Raw genomic sequence first — 12136 nt, 5'->3', positions numbered from 1 at the left:
CCCTGCCTGCTGCGGGAGCTATGGGAAAACCCTTTTCCCTTCCTGGCCTGCTGATTAAACCCCGTCACTGACCTTTGGGGCCTGTGGGCTGAGGGATCTGAGGCCCCGCTACTGCGACTGGAGATTCCGCCCCTGAGGTGTCCCCCTCCCAGAGTCAGGCCATGCCACTGCTTGGCCAAAGCTGGGCTGGGCTCCACGCTTGGCTCTGTGTCCAGCGCAACCGACATTTCCGTGGGCCTTTCAGGTCACTGTGGGCTGGAAATCTCCTTCACTCTGTTGTTCTCCACTTCTGCTGCTCCAAAATTTGTTGAGAATCCCTCTCCACAGGTATTTTATGGGCTGTGGAGAGGACCCTGAGTAAGTGTGTCTTTCTCGTCTGCCATCTTGGCTCTACCCCCCCTAAATTTTTTTAAAGATAAGTAGAAATGGATGTTTTTATAGGCAGGTAAGGACCCAGTAGATAGGGATACAGTGAAGATTAACAAGAGGGCAGACTTGACTGACAGCACAATATTTTGGAGAATGTGGGAATAGAAGGGGGAAAAGTATATGCAGAGGGATTTACCTTGGCAAGGAGAAGGGCCACATCTTAGTATGAGGCAGGAATGAAGGAGAAGATGAATGTTGACATCTTAATGTTGATAAGAAGATCTTTGTATAGTCCTAAAGGGAGCTAAATGTAGGTTTGTAGCTGTCTAAAGCGATTGGTCTCAAGTTCCCTTTTGACCAAACTGATTCTCCCTTGCATGGTCCACTCCTTTGCATCAAATACTCACTTAGAATGCAACAAAAATCAACTTGTTTTTATTGAAACAAAACCCATATACAAGTACAGAAAGCAAACAAATGAAGTTTAAAGAGCAAGACACTACCAAGGATAATTATTCCAATGAGGCAGTGAAGAAAGTCTGGGGAGAATATAAAATCCACATGTCCCACAATGCACAACAAGCAGGTAAATCTAAAGAAATAGTAAATTTTACATATGTGGACTATTCTGTAAGTGAGTCATTGCACTAGGCAAGGTTCTAACCACTCATGATTATATTCAGTTCAGGATACCAATGCCATTATTTGTCATTAGCTTACTGCTGGGGGGTATTTGTCCCTCTCCTGTGTTCAAAGAGCCAAACTTCCTTGGCTTTTCCTGTTCTGTTAGAATGTACTGATGACCTGTTAGTCTCTCTTTCATACTTCCCAACAGCCACTTTGCTACAAAATAATTTATGTACATATATAAGATCAACATTGACAAACATATTTCATGACCAATTTTTACATAATTATCTAAATGTATTTAATTTTATATTTCTTTCCATTTAAATAAATATGGTTTATTCTGTTCAGTTATAAATTTCTTGAATGTGCTTCACATCATTCTCTTGCTAAAAGTGAAGTTATGGAGTAGGCTTATATTTGGCATATAAATGTAGCCTATGTCCAGACCAAAATGGTACTTAAGTGGGAAAATATACAGATATTATTTACATATTCTTAGAATTGGAAAGAACATCTAAGGCCATTTAATGCAACAAGTCCTGAAGAGGACTGCCCTTTTTTTAAACATCTCTGGAAAGTTGTCATCCAGACTCTATTTGAAGAACTCCAGTAATGAGGAAATGATTATTGAAGACAAGCCAGCTCTAATTGTGAGAAAAAATTTTCCTTGCATCAAGCAAAAATCTGACTTCTTTTAACTTTTACCTATTACTGCTACTTCTGTCCTCTGAAGCATGCAATACAAATCTAATTCTTCTTTCACTTGACAGTCGTTTAAATAGTTGAAGACAGGGACATAGTGACATAGAATTTATGACTGAGAGATACCATAGAGGTTACATAATTTAACAGCTTCATATTATAGATGAAGAAATAATTCCTATGTTACCACTGCTGTCATCTCTCCAGGATAAACATCTCCAGTTCCTATAATAAATCTTTATATGCCATGATTTACAGTCTTGGTTGCCCTTATATGAGAGAACAGTTTATTAATATCAGTCCTAAAATGAGACAGTCAAAACAGAACATGGTACTCAAAATATGACCTGAAGATGGCTGAATATAGTGGGATGATTTCTTCTCTCATTCTGGATATAATGTATCTATATACAGCATAGGGGACAACTAGGTAGTACAGTGGGTCTAGAGTCAGGAAGACTCACATTTGTGAGTTCAAATCCAGTCTCAGACACTAACTAGCTGTGTGACCCTGGGCAAGTCACTTAATTGTTTTGGCCTCAGTTTCCTCCTCTGTAAAATGAGCTGGTGAAGGAAATGGCAAACCACTCCAGTATCTCTGCCAAGCTCCTAAATGGGGTCACAAAGGGTCAGACATAACTGAAAAAATGACTGAACTACAACAATATGCAGGTTAAAATCACATTACTATTTTGGTTGCAATGATATAACAATGAATCATTCAGTTGATCAATAAGCACTTTGTGATACCTTTTACAAGTCAGGTACTGTTCTAGATGTGGGGCAACTAGTAGCAGTGAAATAATCCCTACTCACATGGAGTATACATTCTTTTACTGATCTTTATTTAATCCATTCAGTTCCCCAGGTCTTTTACACAATACTGTTCTGTAGTCTGTATTTGTCCCTACAGAAATACAAAAGTACTTGTACAATGCAATTAATTCCTTGAACTCAGTGTAGGATTTGAATTTACTCCCATCTCACATCATTTTGTTGTCTTAAACTTCTTGCTTGTTGAGATATATCAAACGAAGAAATTTAAGGCAACAAAATGATGTGAGATGGGAGTGAATTAAACTTCTACACTGAGTTCAAGAAATTAACTGCAATGATTAATCATCTAATAGGTTAGCTATATATCCCAACCTTTTGTTATATGCAAATTAGATAAACATAGTACCTATTCCTTCATTTAAGTCATTAAGTCATGCATGAAAGAATTGTAGCCTCAAGGACAGATTCCTAAGGCATTCTACTAGGCACCTCCCTTTAGTCTAACACTGATCTATTAAATCATTTTTCATTGAATCCATTAATATAATCAGTTTTAGGTTCATGAAACATCTATATATATATATATGTATATACACAGATGTTTGTATATATAAAATGTATATGTACATACATGCATGTGCATATCTATCTATTGATAGAGGTATATACATAGATGTTTGCTTTACATACTAAACTTTTAGGTCATATTTATCTAGTCTTTATTCTCAAGAGAGCCTTTGTTAAATACCTTGCTGAAATCCAGGCATACTAAGTCTATGGCACTTTGTAATCTTCTAATCTAGTTACTTTGTCATTAAAAATGAGATTAGTCTAATAGGAACTGTTTTTAATGAACCCATGTTGGTTGATAACAATCAACATTTCCTGTTTTTAGGAAAAATTTTGTGATAATTTTAATAATTATAATTTTAATTTTAAATTTTAATAATTTTTTTAAATTTGCCTAAATGCCAAGAGGATGAATTCTTAAAGGGCTAAGAAGCACACGATCTTTAGATTCTTTTATAACTATAATTGTAAGAAACTTGTTAAGTGACTAAAGCATAATATTGAATCTATTACTCAACATTTATCAAGCACTGGAGGTAATAGTGTTAATATTCTCATTGTACATGAAAATACTAGTGGACAAAAGCAAATTTGAACTGCATGGAAAAATCACTTATATGTTTTTTTTTTTTTGAAGAGGTGAGTGAAGCTCTTCAAAGATCTTATTTTATTGAGCAACCAAATGCAATTATCATTTGATGGGAAAACTGGTCAGCTCTTATTTCAGTACTTCCAATGAGTATGTATGAAAAGACCACCACGAAGATAACTGCAATTTACATGGTAACATTGGTTGCAGAAGGATAGGAGGAAAGAGAAATATTACAAAGAGTTCCTCCAAAAGAAGGACTTCCTAAATAAATCAAAATATATTTTAATACTCTGTGACTTTAATACAAAGAGAATAGATATGGAAGGCAAGGGCAACATTGGTGTTGTAGGTACAGTATTAGCACCATATTAACACCAGGTTAAGTTAGTTTTTCTTTTCTTTTTTCAGTAAACATTTCTGTTTAATATACATAAGAATCAAACTGCACATATTAAATCTAGGTTTTTCTTCATTAAATACATACATTCGAAGCCAAGTAGGTCAACCTCAATTTGAAAATCTCTTGTATTACTTTCAGAATGTAGAAAAAAATATATAATTATATTAAAAACATTCAATTAATAAGTTTTATAATCTTGGTCAATGTGGTGCTTTCCATACAATAGTTCAACATTTTTAAAGTGTTGAACTAAAATTCAAGCATACCACCTTATTCAGCTCTTTTTACAAATTAACATAACTTACCACAAACTTTTAAACTAAATGTTGAATAATGCTAATTCCCCATTAACCCTATTCAGATCATACTACAATTTCTGATTGTTTCTCATATCTTAGATATTAGTCTTTGTTCCTTTCTTTGTTCTTAGATTGAAAATTTTTTTAAAAAACTTTCTGACTAGATTTTCCAAATGACAGCACAAACTCTTTAAAGGATTTCAAAATAGCGTATTGTAGGAATAAATGCTTTTCTGATAAAAATGACCATGGTCCATTCTTATCATATGGTAATCCTTCACTAATTTTTTGTCCCTAATTACCTTGTTTCAGTTTTCCTGTTAATAAAATTCCAATAATTCAAAAATATTTTAATAGTATTTAAACAGATGTTTAATGATTTTTAAAAAGTATACACCATAGATATTTAACATTGATTATAATGACCATTTCCACTGGTTGACTAGTAGTTCTTCCACTAAAGGCTCCCAGGGTTTCCATGTCAACAGTTTTCTTGCCAGTGACAATTCCTTTTCAGCCTGAAGAATCACCTCTTCTAGCTGGCCAGCCTGAAGCTTATCATCTAGTTTCTCAAGATCTGTTTCCTCTTTTACCATATTCAACCTTTCATTTGTAATCTGTTCTGCATACTTTATATATACTATATTTGAGGGCATAAACTCAAGAGCATCAAGAATCTTTGAATATAATAATCTAAACTGCTCCCATGGAGTCTCACATACTGCCAGTCCAACACGACCTGTGGTCTTCTTCAGCACCCCGGCCAAGAGAGCAAAGCAGCAGAGATCCCCTGGTTTTTCTTTCAAAGGTACTAAGACATCCCCTTAGGGACCAAGGGTCAGACTATCAAAAATGACTTCCCCATTGCTTAAGTACAAAAGCAGCATGGAGTACCTGAGGGGCTCTGGGATCACAGTGGTTATACATGCAAAGGAGCTTGATTCAGCTGAGCTAACTCAAGGTGTCCTTTACGCCTGTCTTTGCTGAATATCCTTTCCCTTCTTTGGCTAAGTAAACAACTTTTTTGTTTTAAACTATTAAATAACCTATGATTGCCTCACATTGCTCTGATATCAAACCTGTACTACCAAAGGACTGACCTGAGTCATGCCCAGTCCAGAATGACTTATTTCAAATATTATCTCATGCACAAAATCTTATTGAAAAAGATGCTAGATGAATATGAATATCATCTCATAAAACAATGGGAACCAGGGGAAACAAGTTTACAAAATCCTAGTGAGAGACACAATTAAATGAGATCATTTTTACTGGTCAACCTCCACACCTGAAATGCTTTTCTTCCCTCAGGCAAACCTGATTTCAAATCCAGCCTCAGACACTTATTAGCTCTGTGATCCTGAGGAACTCACTTAACCTCTGTTTGCCTCAGTTTTCTCAACTCTAAAATGGGGGTGGTAATATCTTGCAGAGCTATTGTGAGGATCAAAGTGAGATCGTATATGTAAAACACAGTACATGGCACATAGTAGGTGCTATATAAATGCTTATTCCTTCATCTTCTAACCCTTAAACCTCCTGGCTTCCTTGGTTTCTCTAGGTTCCTTCAAATACCAACTTAAATCCCACTTTTTACAGGAAGCCTTTCCCAATATCTCTTAACTCTAATACTTTCTCTCTATGCATTATTTCCTATTCATCCTGTATAGAGCTTGCTTGTGTATGGTTGTTTGTATGCTGTCTGCTCCAATAGATTGTGAACTCCTTGAGGGTAGGGACTATCTTTCACCTATCTTTGTAGCCCAGCTGCCTGGTACACAGTAAGAGCTTAATAACTTTTTATTGATTGACTGACCTCTAGAACATTTAAGGATGGAACTACATGTATGTGTATCATATATGTATATGTATATACATGTACACACATAAACATACTTATACATACTTATACATAAGTGTATGTTTTACAAACACAAGATCCCATTATACTTTGTTTTGCTGACTATAAAAAAAAGTAGAATTCTGCCTTAAAGACTCTTATCCATAAAGGTGACTGGCTTCCATGAATATTTTAAAACCATGTAACATTCTTTGAAATATTCTACAACAGAGATAATTTTGTTCAACCAAATTCTCATTATAAATATCAAATAAAATATAAAATATGAAGATATATGCTAACCAATGAAATATCATTTACTAATAGGTCACTGTCAAAGAAAGATGTACAATGTGTTCAAATCAAACAAAGATTTCCTCTACCTACTAAGATCCTCCAGTTGCTACTTTTGGAACACATCATATTGATGACCTTTATTCACAGAAAGTTTTTCCTAAATTAAATTCACAGGCATTCACAAGTTCATTTGGAATGATCACATAAGAAATTGACCAGAGTTGGATATATATTCTCGCCTGTCCCTGAGTATAGGGTTCGTTTCCTTCTAGTCAGCTCTAAACTGCTTACTCTCCCCAACTTTCATAGTTATGTAGCCCTATATATTACAATGCTTGGTGAACTTATTATCCTTTCTATGTGGAGGAGTGTATGTGTTGGAGGGAAATCAGACTGGTCCTATTCCAGGGAGGAAGAGTTTATAACCCTTCATATACTCAAAACTTGAAATGTAAGCCAGAATAATTTTACTAAGATGGTGATGTGAAAGGTCCCACATTTCCCATAAAATTTGCAAAGGAGAGAAAGCTAAGAACTAGTGTTTGGACTAATTTGAGAGGAATGACAGTAGAGTGGGATCAGACTCCTTCAACTATACATTAGCTAATGTTGACCAGATTCCTTTTATTTTACTACTTTCATTGTAAAGAATGGGGTAGAAGGGATGTAATGACAGAAAAATGCAATGATAATCATGAATGTAAATGGGATGAACTCAATCCCCAAAAAGGAGGAAGGTATCAGAATGGATTAGAAAGTAGAAACCAATAATATACTTTCTAAAAGAAGACACTTGAAATATGAAGATTCACAGAGTTAAACTGAGAACCTGAAGAAAAATGTATTATCCTTCAAGAGTATTTAAAAAACAGGAATCTTGATTTTGGACAAACTATTACAATCGAGAAAATTAAAAGCAGAGAAATTACATTATTCTTAGACACCATTGATGATGAAAAAATATACTATATATGCTTATAATAAATGTTACATTATCTATAAAATACATTATATATTTTATACATATGTGTTTATACACACTATAATATTTGAAACTATAATATTTGAATACTGTAATGTGTCTCCTAAGACAAATCTAGCAAAAATAAGAAAATTTAAGGGACTGAGTAGAATTTTTTTTAAATTATATATGATAGATCTTTGGAAGTTATAGGGATCTAGAGGAGTATGCATATATCTCAGCTACTATCGTGTTTTCAAAAATTGAGCATGTGCTGAAGTATTATGTACTTCATAAACAAAAACAGAAAAGCAGAAATAGTAAATAAATCCTATTATTACCTCAATTATTTTTCTTGTTTTATTGCCAAACACAATAAAAGACATAGCCAAAACATGGACCTTTAAAAAAAGATTTGAACTGAAATGGAGACTAAATAAACCTAAACAAACATTTGTTGGGTCAAAGAAAGAATATTGAAAATGATAGCTAATTCCATAAAAGAAAATTACAACAATGAGACAAAATATCCAAACTTTTGGGATGACAACAAAGCAATATTAGGGGAAATTTTACATCTCTATTAACTTATCAGCAAAAGAGAAAGAATAGAATAATTAATTGAATAGATTATAAAGAAATTGAGGAAATAATATATTAAAAACCTCAGCTACTCATAGAAACAGACATTCCAGAAACAAAAAATAAAGTAAAATAAAAAAAAAAAACTATTGAATTGATAAAACAGGAACTGATTTAAATATAATCAAAAAAACAGTAGCTAATTTTTTAATAGCGGAAAAACAGATCAGCAAATCAAATTGTAAAAGGAGAATTCATAATTGATGAAGAGGAAATAAAGGGAATTATTAGAAACTATTTTACCCAATTATATACCCTCAAACCCTGATAAATCAAATAAAATGGATATTTACAAAAATGTATAAAATTCTTAGATTAACGAATAGCAAATCTAAGTAACCAAATCCCAGAAAAAACAAATGAACAATACATAAAAGAATTCCCAAAGGAAAAAAGGATAAAAACTACCTAGATTTACTAGTGAATTCTATCAAACACATAAAGTACAATTAATTCAAGTTTTACATAAATTGTTAGCAAAAATAAGAAAAGACAGTGAGTTGCTTTCAAACTCCTTTTACCAGACAAATTTGATCTTATTTCTAAACCATATAGAGATCAAATCAGAGAAATATAACAATGGACCAATACATCTCATGAATGTGTGTGTGTATTAGCAAATAGACTAATAGCAACATAAAATATTATTATATCATAAGAACAGGTTGAATTTACATCCCCTTTCAAGATTAGGAAGTTTATTTTGTTTGCTATAATTTTCCCCCATATCCTCCTCCTCCTCCCTATACACACCTGCTTCTCTGTTGAATTTGATGTGTTTATACATAAAACTCTTTGGGTGTGTAAGTTTTCAACCTTCCTAGGTCTGTTTCAAATAAGAGTGGAGTTCAACTGATATTTACTCCCCTTATTTCTTCCTCTATATTTGCATACCTTTGTCAGGCACTCATTATGAGAAACAGCAAACTCATTTCCCTTCTTCTTCCTTTTGCTGCTTATGTATTCTTTTTACTCCTTCTTTCTCTTTGAAGACATTAAAGTTCTGAAGGGACATTTATTTCTTCTCACCATTTTAGAATGTTTGTCCAGCACCAAACAAGCACTTCTGATTCCTCTTTATTTTTTCCTTTCTAGGTTTCTTTCAATTCTTGCTTTGGCATTTCAGAGTCTACTCAACTTCGACATTTTCATCAGGAATACCTGAAAATTTTATTAACGGTCCATTGTGTCCCTATAGGATTATGTAGAGCTCTCCAGGGTAAGTTCTTTTTATGGTTGTAAGCCTATAATTTTTACCTTTGAGAATATTGTGTTTCAAAAATATCTCATTTATAATAGAAGTTTCCAGGTCCACTGATCTTGACTGTTGTTTTTCAGTACTTCAGCTCTTTCTTAGTGGATGCTTGTGGTATTTTTTTTTAACGCTGAAGCTCTGGATTTTGACTGACACTCCTTTTTTTCCTTAACAATTTTCCCTTTGAAGTTTCTTTCAGGGGAAAATTGGAGATCTATTTTTACTTTGCCCTCTGTTTTTAATAGATCACAACAGTTTCTATTTATTATGTCTAGAAATTAATATCTTTTTTTAAAAAAATGTCATTGTTTTCAGGAAATCTGATGATTTTGGAGTCTCTTTTCCCTGACAAGTTTCCCATTTCAGTTTTTTTGATGTGGGATAACTTACGTTTATCTATTTTTTAATCTTTTGAGTTTTTTTCTCACATTTCTTGCTCTTATGATGTCATTGATTTCTGTTTTGTCTATTCTCATTTTCATGGAGTCCAATATTTTGATAAGATTTACCTCTTTCTCTTTCCAATTATTTCTTCATGAGAAAAAATCATTTTAATTCTCTTGCTTCATTTATTCTAGTTATAACATTCAGTACTTGTGGAAAATACAATTTTCCCTTTGATTTTCTGCTTGCATATATTATGGAGCTATTCTCTCCTTTGGGGTTAGAGTTTCGTTTATCTCTAGATCTCAATAATTCCTTCTAATGGTTGGTATCCTATTTTTTCATCTGTCCACCTTAGGTCTTTGTAGTGAAGTAGAGTTCTTCCTCTTCCTGTGCTTTTGAGTGAGGTGGTCTAGCCTCCTGCAATTTTAATAGAATAGAAGATCTTCCCCATCCATTAATCAGCCTGACACTTGGAGTCAGTAGTCACATGGAGCTCAGACTAGGAGGAACTTGCCCAAGTTGGAGAGAGAGAAAGCTGGAGCAGAGAGTGAGAGCAGGCAGAGGAGAGAGAAAGAAGAAAGCTATGAGTGGGTGGAGGGAGGAATTTGTCTAGGGGAATTTGTTTTTGTGGGGAGACCTGAGGGGAAAATGGTTTAAGATGTCACAGCTCCCTGGATTAATGACAGGTACCCTGTTATATCTTAACTCCTTGTATTCTAATGAGGTTCCAAGTGAATATTTTGGTTTTGCCCTTGAGGAAGAGAGTTATTTATATTTTCAGATTTACCCTGGAAATATGCATCCATATATATTCATAGCAGCTACTTTGGGTATCACATTGGTGGTTACACCTCCTTCATCTTAAACTGGATCATTTGGTTTTTTGCACTAATCTCCACATCCCAGCACTAAGACCTCCTGCATTTTTTTATTCTGCATGCTACATCTTCAATGCTCTCATTGGCTTCTCATGAAAGAGTTCTCAAGACTTCAGAGCTCCCAAGCTTGCCACATCTTTGGCTGCCTACTGTGGCCATTGAACTGATGATATGACCCCTGTTTGCTTCTGTATTGATAATGCACTTTTTGTTTTAGTGTAATCAAGTGCCTCTGATTGAATAATGTGATTAAAGATCTTCTTCACCAATTAATGGGCCTGAGAAGATTTGTAGGAAGGTCCACATCTTTTGTTAATGAGGTGCTGGTTCTCAAGGGTTGTGATTCCTTCTGACTCTAAGAAGTGTATAGACTCTGAAGTGTGGTTTTACTTTGGAGCTTAGGTCTGGAGAAAGTTTATCTGCCAGATGAGACTCTGGGAAGTTGTTAAGCAGTCCACAGCTTTGAATTGATGCTTCCCTCTCTAGTAACTATGGTCAGGCAGTTGCATCTGCCTGTTGATTTATGATATATGTATTACTTACTGTCAGACAGTTTGGAAGCACTGTCTATTGATTTAGATTTCTCTGTATTTTCTCTGAAGTTCAGGGTGCTGACTTTTTCTCCTGAACTAAGTGAATGATACATATGCTTGATTAAAGTGATTGTTGACCCCTCAAAGTTACTTTCCTTTTAGAAATGCAGATCTAAGAGCCTGTGATAGCAGGCCCTCCTTCATATGTTGGAGTACATCCTGTTACAGCTTCCAAGGTCCATGCTGGGATTTTCCAATTACCCTAGTCCTTTCTCATGAGGACTCTCTGCTCCATTGCCTCTGGATAATAAACCTTGTGGGCTACGTGTGTTTGACTAGTCCTTGTTTGTGCTTGTGCTGACTTTTCTGGTGGACCACTCTGCCTCCTAGTTCCCTGACTGTGATCTTTTGACAGAGTCTAACAAATCCTTTTATTAAGGGGATTTTTTCTGTGACATTTGGATTCAGTCAAAGGGCCACAATTGAGGACCTAGAGGGTCACACATGGCCTTGGGGCCACAGGTTCCCCATCCCTCGACTAATTAATTATTAATTCAACTCTCAAATTCCATTATCCTCCATTCTCCAAAAGAAACTGTTTATCTTTGACTTTATGGAAGAAAATCCACTCCCCCCACCCTCATATTGAGTACCCCCTTATGGCCATGCCTCATTTTCACCTTCCTTTTGTGTGTTTTTTCCCCATTAGGTTGTAAAATCCTTCACAGCAGGAACTATTTCTTTTTCTTGTTTATATTCCCAGTAATTAACATTGTGTCTGGCGCATAGTAGACATTCAGTACATACTTACTAAATTTAATTGAAAGTTGATTGAGTCCCAAATTCTTGTCAGTATCATACTGTATATATGCCATTATAATATCAGGTTGGATGACACATCCATTTACATTTTATAGCAAGGTAGATAACCAGTTATGGGATGCTGAAGTCTCTTTCTCAATCTCATAAAAAACTTACAATTCAATTTAAAAAGCAATTATTAA

General features: G+C 34.6%; 1 pseudogene; it reads right to left on the bottom strand.

Moving 5' to 3' along the window:
- Nucleotides 1-4635: 4635 nt before the first annotated feature.
- Nucleotides 4636-11374, bottom strand: LOC140522812 (NADH dehydrogenase [ubiquinone] 1 alpha subcomplex subunit 5 pseudogene; annotated as a pseudogene).
- Between the last annotated feature and the right edge of the window lie 762 nt (nt 11375-12136).

This window comes from Notamacropus eugenii, chromosome 2 (assembly GCF_028372415.1).
Source record: "Notamacropus eugenii isolate mMacEug1 chromosome 2, mMacEug1.pri_v2, whole genome shotgun sequence".
Classification (NCBI taxonomy): Eukaryota; Metazoa; Chordata; class Mammalia; order Diprotodontia; family Macropodidae; genus Notamacropus; species Notamacropus eugenii.
The sequence above is the reverse complement of the archived record's forward strand: the minus strand, read 5'-3'. Positions and strand labels throughout refer to the sequence as shown.